This window comes from Sus scrofa, chromosome 11 (assembly GCF_054392235.1).
Source record: "Sus scrofa isolate SSC_HxYL_T2T_F1_AM1 chromosome 11, Sscrofa_HxYL_maternal_Yorkshire_Landrace_v2.0, whole genome shotgun sequence".
NCBI lineage: Eukaryota > Metazoa > Chordata > Mammalia > Artiodactyla > Suidae > Sus > Sus scrofa.
This window is the reverse complement of record NC_139393.1, coordinates 73,781,314-73,795,940: the sequence shown is the minus strand read 5'-3', so window position 1 is coordinate 73,795,940 and position 14,627 is coordinate 73,781,314. Positions and strand designations below refer to the sequence as shown.

At 44.3% G+C, this 14,627-nt stretch overlaps 1 protein-coding gene and 1 long non-coding RNA gene across 30 annotated transcripts in view; one reads left to right on the top strand and one right to left on the bottom strand.

Moving 5' to 3' along the window:
- MBNL2 (muscleblind like splicing regulator 2) overlaps positions 1-14,627 on the bottom strand; it is a 159,849-nt gene that overhangs the window by 71,982 nt on the left and 73,240 nt on the right. The gene's annotated exons all lie outside the window — the stretch shown is intronic.
- LOC110255848 (uncharacterized) overlaps positions 1-14,627 on the top strand; it is a 131,323-nt gene that overhangs the window by 108,421 nt on the left and 8,275 nt on the right. The window contains exon 4 of one of the 2 annotated variants that reach the window (XR_014819778.1): positions 12,369-12,455. The exons of the other annotated variant lie outside the window; for it this stretch is intronic. This is a non-coding gene — a long non-coding RNA (uncharacterized LOC110255848). The remainder of the gene's footprint in view (positions 1-12,368; positions 12,456-14,627) is intronic. 2 annotated transcript variants of the gene reach the window in all.

Genomic DNA, 14,627 nt, shown 5'->3' with positions numbered 1-14,627 from the left:
GATATGAGAAAAAAAATAGGAAATTAGGAAAAGAACCTAGAAAAGAGAGGTAAAGTGGGGGAAGTTTTGCAAGTAAAAGAGAAACTTAAATTTTTTTCTTCTCTTCAGGCATATGGAATTCCCGGGCCAGGGATCAGATCTGAGCTGCAGTTGTGACTTAAGGTGCAGCTGATCCTTAATCCATTGTGCCAGGGCGGGGACTGAACCTGTATTCCAGCACTCCAGAGACCCTGCCAAGCCCACTGGGCCACAGTGAGAACTCGGAAACATTTCTTTTTATCATGAGAGAGTGTTGGACTTTATCAGATGCTTTTTTGGCATTAATTGAAGTGGTGCATTTTTCCCTTTCATTCTATTAATGTGGTTTATTACACTGATTATTTTTGTATGTTTGAAAGTGCTCTGCCAAAGCCTGGACTATCTTGTGACATGTGCATCTGTACTTTTCTTCCATGAAACACTTTGTTAAGTTGCTGCCCAGGATGGCTCCTTTCAAGATTATTCTCATGTGCCAGAGGGACTTGAAAATTAAAAACTTTTCATCAACAGCAAAAAAGCCAACAACCCAATTGAAAAATGGGCAAAAGACCTGAACAGACATTTTTCCAAGGAAGATGTACAGATGGCCAACAAGCACATGAAAAAATGCTCAACAGCCCTGATTATTAGAGCAGTGCAAATGAAAACTTCCATGAGATACCACCTGACACCAGTCAGAACAGCCATCATTCATAAGTCCACAAGTAAGAAATGCTGGAGGGGCTGTGGAGAAAAGGGAACCCTCCTGCACTGTTGGTGGGAATGTAAGCTGGTACAACCACTTTGGAGATCAGTATGGAAGTACCTTAGAAAACTACACATAGAACTACCATATGACCCAGCAACCCCACTGTTGGGCATATATCTGGACAAAACTTTCCTTGAAAAAGACACATGCACCCGCCTGTTCATTGCAGCACTATTCACAATAGCCAAGACATGGAAACAACCCAAATGTCCACTGACAGATGATTGGATTAGGAAGATGTGGTAAATATACGCAATGGAATACTATTCGGCCATAAAAAAGAACAAAATAACGCCATTTGCAGCAGCATGGATGGAACTAGGGACTCTCATACTAGGTGAAGTCAGAAAGAGAAAGACAAATACCATATGACATCACTTATATCTGGAACCTAATACAGGGCACAAATGAACCTTTCCACAGAAAAGAAAATCATGGACTTAAGAGAATAGACTTGTGGTTGCCAAGGGGGAGGGGGAGGGAGTGGGATGGAACGGGAGCTTGGGGTTAATAGATGGAAACTATTGCCTTTGTACTGGATTATCAATGAGATCCTGCTGTGTAGCCCTGGGAACTATGTCTAGTCACTTATGATGGAACATGATAATGTGCAAAAATAGAATGTGTACATGTATGTATAATTGGGTCACCATGCTGTACAGTAGAAAAAAAAATTATATTGGGGAAATAACTATTAAAAAAAGAATAGTAATAAAGCACATACACAAAAAACTTTTCAATGTTTCTTGGTCATAATTATATTCTTGTTTCTTGGCCATGTTACTCAATTGTTCATGTTGTTCATATTGTCATATGTTCAGTTGTTCAATGTTTCTTGGTCATCATTATGTTCTAGGTCATAATTAGCTGGTTTCATTCAAATTAGTGCCAGAGAGAAGCTCTTTTCCTCACTTCGAAGATTAAGAAGATCAAGACTGGCCGAGAGAAGGATGATCTATGAACAATGGGGCAGGGAATGCGAAAGGAGCAATAATGATGCCTGGGAGTTGAGCAGAAGAGACTTCACCAAAGTGTAGAGGCCCAGGAAGGTGCTGTGGGCAGAGGAGGATTGAATCCCGAACCATCCCTAGCTCCTTAATGGTATTTCAGCGCATGCTTAATGCTGCTAGCTTCGTGAACCTCAGAAGCAAACAAGGCGAGCTTCTGCCTCTGCAGGACCACAACGTCCACATGTGTTAAAAGAAGAATCATTTCTAAAAGACAAAAGCTATTTCCAGAGACCAATGAACTGCCTTTTCCAAGTAATACCATTCCAGCGTGCTATTTGTGCTTTTTTTTTTTTTTTTTTTGGTCTTTTGTCCTTTTAGGGCCACACCTGTGGCATATGGAGGTTCCCAGGCTAGGGGTCGAATCGGAGCTGTAGCCGCCGGCCTACACCACAGCCATAGCAACACGGGATCTGAGCTGCGTCTTTGACCTACACCACAGATCAGGGCAATGCCAGATCCCTAACCCACTGAGCGAGGCCAGGGATCGAACCTGTGTCCTCATGGATACAAGACAGATTCATTAACCACTGAACCATGAAGGGAACTGCTACTTTTGCATTTCTAAAAACTTTTCTTTTGAACTAAAAGTGAAAATCTCATAAAGAACAGCTGGAAAGCAAAGCTTAAGCATGCCAGGCGATGGTTTGTTCTCAAATTTAATTGTAAACATTATTAAAAATTGGGGAAATATGGGGGAATCGCTCTTAAGAGTATCATGCTCTCATACTGAGTCCTGTTGGAAGACTCCCTTTCGATGTTTTCCGTATTTTTATGTCGTTATAATCTCGGTGAACAAATCATTTCATCTCCTGGCTATTCTCAGTGAGCCTATCATCGGCGCATTTGTCTCTCTCTACTGTTTACAACAGATGCCTGCATTACATTAGCCTGAAAGGAGGTATCGTGATTGAATTAACTATTTCTTTCCTTTTGATGCTTTACAATTCTGAGTTCTGTACTTTTATAAGTAAGTTTGTGACAAGTGTTTTCACACACATAGTCTTCCCCCCTGCCCTATATTTTTTTTCAAGGGAAATTATTGGGTTCAAGAGTATGGATTTTTGCATGGCTCTTGATGTATTTTGAATCAGTGTATTTTTAAGCATAGTCTTATCTGAGCACTCAGCATATCTAGATGTTCTTCTCAAGAACTAATCATATTATACTGATTTTTATCAGGCCAGGAGCATATGTTTTTTCCCTTTTGTCTTAACTGCCAGGAAACTCAGAGCTACAGTTCAGATCCAACAATGAGTTCATCATCTCAGGTGACCTGCAGTAAGTTTCCTTTGGAGTGATACTCTCCTTCGGCGACCCTTTTAAAAACAACGGTGCTGACTTTTGAAAGTTCCCTCCAGTTCTTTTTATTTATTTATTTATTTTGTCTTTTTAGGGCATCACCCACGGCATATGGAGGTTCCCAGGCTAGGGGTCCAATCAGAGCTGTAGCTGCAGGCCTATGCCAGAGCCACAGCAACGCGGGATCTGAGCCCTGTCTGAGACCCACACCACAGCTCACGGCAACGCAGGATCCTTAACCCATTGAGTGAAGCCAGGGATTGAACCTGCAACCTCATGGTTCCTAGTCGGATTCGTTAACCACTGAGCCACAACAGACACTCCTCCCTCCAGTTCTTTTTAGAAACAGGTTGGTTATAAAGCTCGTTCGTGGTTGTGTGTGGCTGTGGCTGTGGCGTAGGCCGGCAGCTACAGCTCCAATAAGACCCCTAGCCTGGGAACCTCCATATGCCGCAGGTGTGGCCCTAGAAAAAGACAAAAATAAAAACAAAAATAAAAAATAAAGCTCGCTCACATACACACACAAACATGCACATAAAGGAGTATTTATTGTATCGAATGTAAAACTTCTTTACATAATTAGCATCAGAAAAATCCAGATTTGGGGATCTGGAATCTGGAAGACTACCTAGTGTAATCCCCTCCTTTTATGGTAGAGACACTGGGCTAGAGAGAGAACAGGACTGGTCTGGGACCCCAAAACTCTCTGGAGCTGGAGCAGGACTAACTGGAACTCTTTCCATGGCTAAGCTGAACCCTGAGCAAAGCACGAGGAGCCGCCTATTGGCTGCACCTCACGCCTGGACATTCCTGCCGGGGGCTCAGTCATGAAGCATATCTCTTTCTTCCTTTTGCCACCCTTTCCCACTGCCACCGTCCTCTGCGATGAATGTGCTGTTTCCTTCCTAGGGCACAGGTTCTGCCCACTCCAGCCTGTCTCACACACTGTCACCGAATTTGTTTGCTACGGTTGCCTTAACACGGTGCAGGTGGGGAGGCTCCCGCCAAAGAGACGCATGGTATCACAGATCTGGAGTCCATAAGGCCAAGGCCAGGGTGTTGGCATGAATGAATACCGTCCCCCTCCACCTCCCAGGCCCATCTCAGATGTCTTTTTCTCACCGAGCCTTCCTATCCTCCCACAGGGCTTTGCTTTCCTATCTTGCTGGCAGGTAAGGTTTACAGTCGTGGTATCACAGTCCCCTGTGTATCACTCCTGCGAGCCTGGAGCCCTCTTGAGGGTAGGGATTTATCCATCCTTGCATTCCTCCCAGTGCCTGTTCTTTCCAACTTCCCCCAGAGTGGTTGCTGGTATGTTTTATGAGCACATAGACCATAAAAGACATATGAAGTCTGTGACAGAGAGCAGCAGTCGTGTGTCAGGGTCATCTCAGCAGCTTTGCCCCAACAGTTTGCAGATTCAGTGTGATGTATGTTAATAGACAGTGGAATAAACAAAATAAGGGCTGGATGTAAAATTTAAGATGTGTTCGTTAGTACGTGGGCATGGCCAGGGTTCAACGGGAGATGATTTGTACTAGGAAATTCCCTTTGTCCTCATCATTCCCCCTCCCAACAGAAAATTCCATGAAGTTCATTTCTAAAGAAAAGTAAATATCCAGATGGCCAGAGGGATGACCTTTCTCTAACGGAAGGGATGGATCGGTTCACCAGCCAAATGTTTGAAATTCTTCCGCCAGCATGCCTGATGGAGAGAGATGTGTTAATTACCCTTATGTGACAGCTGGTGGGAATTCCTTGACAACTCCGAGAGGAGTATTGATCCGGAATCACTGTCACTGACTGGACTGCGGTGATACAAAGTGAAGGCCCCCGCAACCTTTTCTGAATGGTGAACGTGCAGGTTCTCTGTGAAGTGGGGCCACCAGACATTAGGGCAGCTGGCCAATGCTCATCAGGCAACAAAACACCAGAGTAGCTCTTCAAAGGACATCCAAAATGAGTGGCACAGGCAAAATCCCAAAGACATAATCCCCTTTATCATAATAGCTCTATGGCTCAGAATGGGCTGTTATCGACAAGAAAGACCCATCTAGAAAGGGAAGGCAAGGGTTTCCTTTACCCCCTACAGCTGCGAGTCGGCAGCATCCACACCATCAACTGTTATTTAAGGGAACTGAGTGCACAGCTCTTGACTCAGCACTGTGGATGTTTTGAAGAGGAAGCAGAAATATGATCCTTGCCCTAAAGGAGTCATCGTCTTGGCCTTGTGTGGAGCATAATTTAATTCTCTAAAGTCTTTAACAGATCCAAGATTTTGTGAGCCTATGATCAAGAAAGAATGATTCTATCTTTAAACAGCAACAATGTCATGAATATTCTTTTGTCTAAAAGGCAATTCATATTCCCTAATATAATTTACCATATTGCTTCTACATCACATTGTTCAGTTTTTATACCACAAGTCTGCACATGAGGGCTTTTGGATTTATTTCCCCTTTCCTGTTGCCGACTCAGTATTTTTTTTTTAACCTGGAGTCATGTGAAATATGGGGTTGCTTGACTTCTCTGAAATCTGATAAGATGGCACGCCGGCTTCCAAAGGAACCACTTTGTTGTTCATTCATACATTCCTGGAAAAACTATCTGATTTTGGTTTAGTCTAGGGGAAATACATTCAAGTTTTTTTTTTCCCCTAAAATGTGCAGAAGGAAAATAGACATCTCTTTTAAGCAACTGGAATCAATTTAGGGTTTTGGCACACACAGTGGAAAAATCAATGGAAGTTAAAAGTTGAAAGGCAAAGTTTGCCTCTACAAGTGTCACGAAACTTGTGCCCACCAAGAAAAATAACAGAAGGATCTTTGGCAACCAACTTGGATGGTAGACTGAATAATCAACCAACCTAGTTTTACAGAAGATAATTATATGCTGGATGATGGGAGGTGGGACCCATATGATTTAGGCTTCCTTTCTATCCCTCAAAAGAGATTTCATTAGGGAGAGAACAGGAGAATGCACAGAAAAATACATGAATAAGACGTTATTTATTATTTGTTTTTCTTTTTTAGGGCTGCACCTGCTGTTTAGGGAAGTTCCCAGGCTAGGGGTCGAATCGGAGCTGCAGCTGCCAACCTGCGTCACAGCCACAGCAACACCAGATCTGAGCCACATCTACGACCTATGCCTCAGCTTAACCCACTGAGTCAGGCCAGGGATCGAACCCACCTCCTCATGGATACTAATCTGGTTCTTAACCCGCTGAACTACAAAGGGAACTCCAGATGTTACGTTGATAACAAGAATCAAGCATCGAAAGGACAGGCATGCCAGAAGACCGCATGAACATTGAGGATCTAACCAAGCTGAGACTCCCTACAAACTCCAGAAATCCTGGTAAGAACCCATCCAAATACGCTTCCCAGCTAGACAAGAACTTAAAGTCCTTGAGCCTTGTTCTTGTTGCTTGGAAACTGAGCCCCAGGAGACCAATGTCCAAAGGCTCTCAATGTCCAGTGCTCTCAACTTCCATGCATGTGGCTCAGATCTGGTGTTGCTGTGGTTGTGGCGTAGGTTGGCAGTTGCAGCTGGCCAACAAACACATGAAAAAATGCTCAACAGCCCTGATTATTAGAGAAATGCACATCAAAACTACCATGAGGAACCACCTCACACCAGTCAGAATGGCCATCATTCATAAGTCCACAAATAAGAAATGCTGGAGGGGGTGTGGAGAAAAGGGAACCCTCCTGCACTGTTGGTGGGAATGTAAGCTGGTACAACCACTTTGGAGATCAGTATGGAAGTACCTTAGAAAACTACACATAGAACTACCATATGACCCAGCAACCCCACTGTTGGGCATATATCTGGACAAAACTTTCCTTGAAAAAGACACATGCACCCGCCTGTTCATTGAAGCACTATTCACAATAGCCAAGACGTGGAAACAACCCAAATGTCCATTGACAGATGATTGGATTAGGAAGATGTGGTAAATATACGCAATGGAATACTATTCGGCCATAAAAAAGAACAAAATAATGCCATTTGCAGCAACATGGATGGAACTAGGGACTCTCATACTAGGTGAAGTCAGAAAGAGAAAGACAAATACCATATGACATCACTTATATCTGGAACCTAATATAGGGCACAAATGAACCTTTACACAGAAAAGAAAATCATGGACTTGGAGAATAGACTTGTGGTTGCCAAGGGGGAGGGGGAGGAAGTGGGATGGAACGGGAGCTTGGGGTTAATAGATGGAAACTATTGCCTTTGTACTGGATTATCAATGAGATCCTGCTGTGTAGCACCGGGAACTATGTCCAGTCACTTGTGACAGAGCATGATAATGCGAGAAAAAAGAATGTATACATGTATGTGTGACTGGGTCACCTTGCTCTACAGTAGAAAATTGACAGAACACTCTAAACCAGCTATAACAGAAAAAATAAAAATCATTAAAATAAAAAAAAAGAATTTAACTAAACTCTGGATAAGTCAAGGAAGGAAATTAACTGGAATTTTTATCTTAAAAAATTTCTGTGAAGGTGATAATGAGCAGTTACTTGCTTAAGGGTGGGCTGGCAATTAAAGAAGGAAGAATACAGATAGAAAGCCCAATAAACCACAGAAGAGCGATTTTCAACTTTTTTTTTTAAGTAGCAAATTTCCAATAAAGCTTTATGTAGACAACAAATATATAAATCAGAAATAAGGCAGGATAAACAAATAGAGCTTCTCTAAATTAGCAGAGCTGCCATCTCTCCCTCTTTTCCTCTCCTGGGGGACTGTCCTGGAGGTGGCAACATAGGACTTGTTTTAATTCTATGTAGTAATGTAGTAGTGCACTGCATTTGTAGGTGTTTAATCGTTTGCAAAGCACTGCCACTTTCTTTCTCGTGTGTGTGTGTGTGTGTGTGTGTGTGTGTGTGTGTGTGTGTCTTTTTAGGGCCATACCTGCAGCATATGGAAGTTCCCAGGATAGGGTCGAATCAGAGCTGCAGCTGCCAGCCTACCCCACAGCCCCAGCAATGCCGGATCCAAGCCATGTCTGTGACCTACACCTGAGCTCAAGGCAACATCGAATCCTTAAACCACTGAGTGGGCCCAGGGATCAAACACGCACCCTCATGGATACTAGTTGGGTTACTGCTGAGCCACAACGGGAACTCCGGCATTGCCACTTTCATCACACCAGTTTATTTTTACAAAAATTCCATGAGTTACGTAGACTAGATATTAGCATTATTATTGCCATTTTGCAAAAATCTTGCTTAGGTTTATCTAGCTTCTCAATGATAGATCTACGATTGATGACCAGGTCTTCAGAGATCTACTCTGGTACAGTATGAAAGCCTTCACTTGTCAGTACAGGACATTCCTGGTCCAGGTCAGGGCATGTTAGAGAATCTGGATAATCTACCAAAGGGCAATAGCAGATATTCTTAAATTAAAGAGTAAAAAGCAAATATATCTGTTTTTCATATTTTTGACCTATGTAAAACAGTACATGCATTTTTAAATATAAATTGAACAACCATAGTTGGTATGAGCAATGAACAAATAAATACCTTCCTATTTAGCTCCACGGGGTCAATCCCTGCAGAGGTTAAGTGGATAAAATATGTCACAGAACAGCATTTTCTGAATTTGACTTTCCAACAGAATTACTCAGAGAACTTCTTTGAAAAATGCAAATTCCTGTGCCCTCGATTGAAAACATACATCCAAAGGTCTGGATTGGAGCCATCCTTCAGCTATGAGGTTATGGTTTGGAAAACACAGTAAAATCATTTAGTGGACTCAACCTGCCCAGTTACTTCCAGAGTGGGCTAGAAGTTTCAGGAGAGGGCTTTTCAGGTCACAATGGTATCATTCATTCAATTAGAGCATTAAATTCTATCCCAGTGACCTGAAAGAATCGCTGCATATCCAATTATGACTAATTTATACCCTGGGACATGCTGGTTCTGGCTCAACATAAAATTCTGGTAGAATCGAAATTTAACAAGCCTGACGGGACATCAAAAGTGCTATGCTGTTTCCAAACCTCATTACATGGGAGCCTACACTTTTCTATCACGTTCAGAGGGAGTATAGGCTTTTCTTATTCTTCCATCTATTTATGTCAGGCAAATGGTCAGCAACAACTTTATTAGAAAACAAGAACCAGTTGGAGGGAGCTGGAAACAGGGCACTTTGCCCCCCAAAGCAGTGGTGCCTGAGAGAGTAAATCCTTCATCAGGTTTGGGGTTGCAGCATCAGTGGAGTTTAATATATTCTTAATAAATGCGCCATGATTCACAATGTCCTGGTAGTGGCCTGGGCAGGTTAGGATGAGCTGATGGCTGGCTGGCTGGCTGGGCACAGCTGGTCTGGAACTTTCTCTGCAGGGCCTCATGGGAGAGTCTCTGATCATGGTACCCTCTTATTTTCCCCTCTGGTGCCAACTGTCCCTTTTCACCTCCTTTGGTGGCGCCTATGGTTCCTCTTGGCCCCGATGTGCCGGCGGCCCCTGTCTTCCTCTTCTCACTCTGTCTTTCCTTGAAGGGCCGCCCCAGCAGGCATCACCAGCTCCTGCCTCCAGATACCCAAGAGATCTCCACCCCAATAGACTCCTGCCTCCTCACCCCCACCACGCAGCATCCCCTGCCCACTCACATGTTTTTCCCTATTTCTGGGAGTGGTGTTGCAATTTCTCCCCAGGCCCGGGGTTCTAGTTCAAAGTCATGTTTGAAGCAGGGCAGGGAGGTGCCAGATTGAGAATCCCACTGGGTCTGGTTCGAATCCCTGCTCTACCATGCAGGGGCCTTACGTCAAATCTCTGGACCCGTCTCCTCAACGACCAAATGCACAAAATACAACCTTCCTGAAGCAATGATGGAGAGGGATGACGTCATCCCCGGTGTGGGCGGGGCAAGGGGGGGCGCTAAGTCTCCTCCCCCTGCCTTCACTTTCCTTTAGACTCAGCTGCCAGCCTTTGCTGTGAGCACCCTCTTCCTTCCTTTCCAGTCTATTCCTAAAGCCAACTGAGTCCCGACCCTTAGAAATTAAGGACTCACAGCCCCTCCCGGGAGCTCTCTGACTTCAGTCTAGTGACATATTAGCACCTCTTGGATTGAAATTCTCAGGATCAGGCTCAGCTCTGCCATGTACCAGCCATAGGAAACCCTCTAAGCTTCACCTGCCACATCCACAAGATGCCACAAACCCCTGGGTTGGGAGGATTAAGTGAAATAATGCCTTTAAAGAGCTTGACCCAGCGCTGGGCATAGAGTGATTCTCTATAATCAGACGGAGACACTGTCTTTTTGACTTGAAATTAGTCTTATGTGTTATTACCGGATCACACATGGTCAGCTTCAGTGTTATCCTACTCTACCATCTCCTGCTCCAGGAACTCCAACGCTTCCCCGCCTGGTCCCAGCCCACAACCAAAACAGCTTTAGGAAAAACTATGAACCACTAGTTGGCCTTCAGGACCTTCAAAATAAGGACACCTCTGCTATAGCCAATTGATTGAGATGCCTCTCCTCCCATTTGACTGATGAAAATAAGGAGGCACTTTGCGGGGGGGGGGGGAAGCTCTCTAAACAGCCTTTGGGAATGGTCTATGGCTTAGGTCAAGAGAATGAAGGGGAAATGGCCTAGAAAGAGGACTTTGGCTTAGGGTTTCCAGCAGAGAGGGGCTGCAGGAGGAAGAAGCAGGTGGCGATGGCTGCAGTGCCCAGGAGAGACAGCAAGCAATCGCCAGGGCCGGACACAGGCTGGAGAATTGCTGTAGGAATCCGGAGGTGTCTTTAAGGCCCCAGTCACCTCATAAGATGCTGAGAAAACTCCAAGCAGGAGAAATCTGAGAGGGGAGGGTGGGGCCCAGGTAGGGACAGGAAGACCCCGCCTGCCCTCGCTGGTAACAAATAACCTGCAGCAGCACAGACTCGGCACCATCTGCTGTGGATGAACTAACACAGGCTGGGCGTGTTTTGTGCGAACTCAGCCCCTTTCCTAAGTTGGTTAAACTGTTAAACTGGACCAGTGGAGCTGGACTGACTCCTAAAGCTTCTTTCCCCCGAGGCTGGGGGCAGGGGTGGGGGTGGGGTGGGGGAGGGACTCGATGCCAAGTGAAGCGTGATGCAGCGCTTCCTGGCTCAGCCACCACGGTGACCTCAACCCCAAAGCATCTGTACTGACATCCTGCCACTCAGCCTGCTCTCCTCCGGTTCCCCCACAGACAGCATGCAGCCCCACTCTATTCCATTGCTTCTGCTTTTCCTCCTGAAATGCCTGAAATGCTCACACAGTGAGGTAATTAGAAACCAGAGTGATCTAGATTGATCCAGAAGATAAATGGATCTAGACTCTTCCATGTACTGGCTCCGGGATCCTGACTTGTTAATATAAGCTCTCTTTGCATCAGTTTCCTTATCTGTAACATCAGGGTGGCTGCCTAATGATACGTTGTCAGGATAAAGGGACTGATGAACGCAGAATGCCTGGCACTGTACACAGCATGTTGCAGGTGTCAGTGAATTTCACTTTATCTGCCCAATCCATGTGAACATTTTATGCCTGGACAAATATCGCACACACCTGGGGGCCCGATTCCAGTCTCATTGAGGAATCTTCAGTTAAATTTCTTTTCCCAGCCGTCATTGTGAAGTCCTTCTTATTTGAATGGCTTTACCACTAACCTGGGCATATCGACTGCCACCATGACTCATCTATTCAGACAGTGACGTCCTGTTTGGCCAGTTAGACAGACTTTCCTGAAGGGGAAGGCGAGTGTCCATGAAAATTCTGTCTCATTACTTTAACTTTCTACTGCATCTAGCGTTCTTCTAAATGCTCAACATATTCGTGTGAGTTACAGAGTGAATGAGAAAATCCCAGTGCAAGGACAGAGGCCAGTGGCAACCTGTCTTTTTAATCAATTACGAGCCAGGAGCTGGGGAAGCGCCCACACTTTGGAAGCGTTTCAGTGGTGGTTAGCATGGAGAGAGAGAGGGGCAAAAACGTCAGAGGTGCCGAGGAAGATGGAAAGGCGATTTTGCAGGAGTTAAGAGAGGCCAGACGAGGGGTCAAGGGGGCTGCATGGAGCTACTGCCCTCTCAGAAGTAGACAGGAGACCAGCCAGCTGACCTCGAGACCAGCTCCGAGGCAGCTGTAATCTCTGCTACTCATGTGAAGCAGTTCGAAGAACACTTATAAAGCAAAGACTTCCTTGGAGATGCTGCCCCCTCCTCACTTTAGAGCTAAACTTTATACACATCCCTTTGTCTTCTATTTGTGTTTACGTTCTCTAGGTGGAGGACGAGACAGGTAGCTGTCCATCAAAACAGCTATGTGGTCATCTAGCCGGGCTGCACATGCAACCTGCTGTGCTAGGAGAGGTGGGTCTTTGGCCAAGTTCACCAGTAGATTGTGAGTGGAAGTGATGTGTGCTTTCTTCATGTTGGGACGGACCCTTGAGACAGTAAGTGGGCTGCTTCTGTATCTTCTCCTTTTCTTCAAGGCTGGTTGGAATTTGGATGCAGCAGTGGCCCAGCCTTGCTCTTGAGGATTCTGAGTCTGAGGGTTAAAAATTGCAAAGCCACGATGACATAGGGAAGCCCAGACCCAAATGACTGTGAAACACCCACCACATTCTGTATGAGAGAGAAATGTTTCTTGTTCATTGGCCTGTGCCATGTGGGTAAAAGCCGTGTAATTGTTGGGTCTCTCATTATAGCTTAGCTGCAACGACCCAACTGCAGCATATATATTAATTATATATTAGATATACAATATGTAAATATAATTTATAATATGTAGGTATTATAACATGTTATATGATATGCTCATATAACATGTGATATAATACATATTACTTTATATTACACATATAGTAGGTACAGTGTATATGTACTTATAGAAATATATCTCTTGGAATATATTTTATTTTATTTTAGATTTTATTTTTGCTTTTTAGGGCTGCACCCATGGCATATGGGAGTTCCCAGGCTAGGGGTCAAATTGGAGCCGTAGCCACTGGCCTACACCACAGTCACTGCACCGCCAGATCCGAGCTGCGTTTGCAACCTACACCACAGCTCACGGCAACGCCGGATCCTTAATCCACCGAGCGAGGCCAGCGATTGAACCCGCATCCTCATGGATACTAGTCGCATTTGTTTCCACTGAGCCATGATGGAAACGCCTGTATTTGAAATACAAATAGATAACAGTGTATAAAATATTGTAACTAGCCTTTTTTTCCTACTAAATAATATGTTTTGGAGATTTTTCCAATTCTGATGTGTCTGTATTTGATATCGATGATAGATGATAGACAAAGTGATTCCATCGTATTTTTGAAATATGAGATATTTGTCAGCACATCAGTGGTCCATAGTTTATTTAACCAGTTTCTTCCCTGGATTACCCTATTGGCTAGTCTTGTAATTGCTTTTACTTTTTACTATCATTAATATTAGTGACATGAACGCCTTGTACGTGCTTCTTTGTTCAGATACATAAGTATTTCTCTAGTATAAATATCTAGGAATAGGATTATTGAATTGAATACTATGAACATTTAAGAATATTATGAACATTTAGGATTACTGAACTGAATACTATGAGCATTATTGAATTGGATACTATGAACATTTAAGAGTCCAAATTGGGCTCTTAGAAGGTCTGAGCTAATTTATACTTCTATAGCATGTGAAAGTGTGTAATTCTTTAGACCACTGTCAATGTTAGCAATCTTTAATTTTGCTCAGATAATGGGGAAAAAGAGGGAGAAAAGATGACTGCAGAAAGAGTAAAAACACACCTAGCACCAGAACGACAAAAATAGCTGGACGCTAGCAAGATCCGCTACCAAAACCCCCATCACTGATCACACCTTGTGAACCTCTGAACCGCTCGTACTATTCTGACCATCACGACGGTGGTCAGTCTTAATCCTGTAACTCCAGACATCCCCTGGCTTTCCCTCTGCCTTTCTCCAAACCAGCCAGGTTCGGACAAGTCACACCTTTCACTCTGCTCTTACACCACGAGATGCCAGTCTGCTCGCACACGCTGGGTTACCGCGATGACCGGAGGTGATTACAAGGATGCGCTGTGATGCATCCTTGCATTTGTCTTCACATCTTAATGCTATAAATAAACGCTGACAAGGACACCAAACTGCATCACTCCCACAGCTGAAGTGCCACGGCAGCTGTTGGGGACAGGCAGCCTTGCTGCCTGGGTCTCCCTCTAGGGCTTTTTCAGCACAAACAGGAGGAATAAAACTTTCCACATCCCCTCCCCCGAAAGGATGTTTTGGGAAACTTGATTATTGCCACTATAATATGTAGAAGCTAAATATTTACCAGTATATGCTATTGTGCCAAATCCTTAAACAAAACCTTATTGGTGAATCAGAGACAGAAAACTACCTCTGGAATACTAGCAGACCTAAGGTAATTAGAGGATAATAATCATGCAGAAGGAAAGGCCAGACTGGTGTGACAGGGAGGGAGGAAAAGCATGGGTTCATTTGCAGTCAAATCCCAAATGGTCCCAGTTAA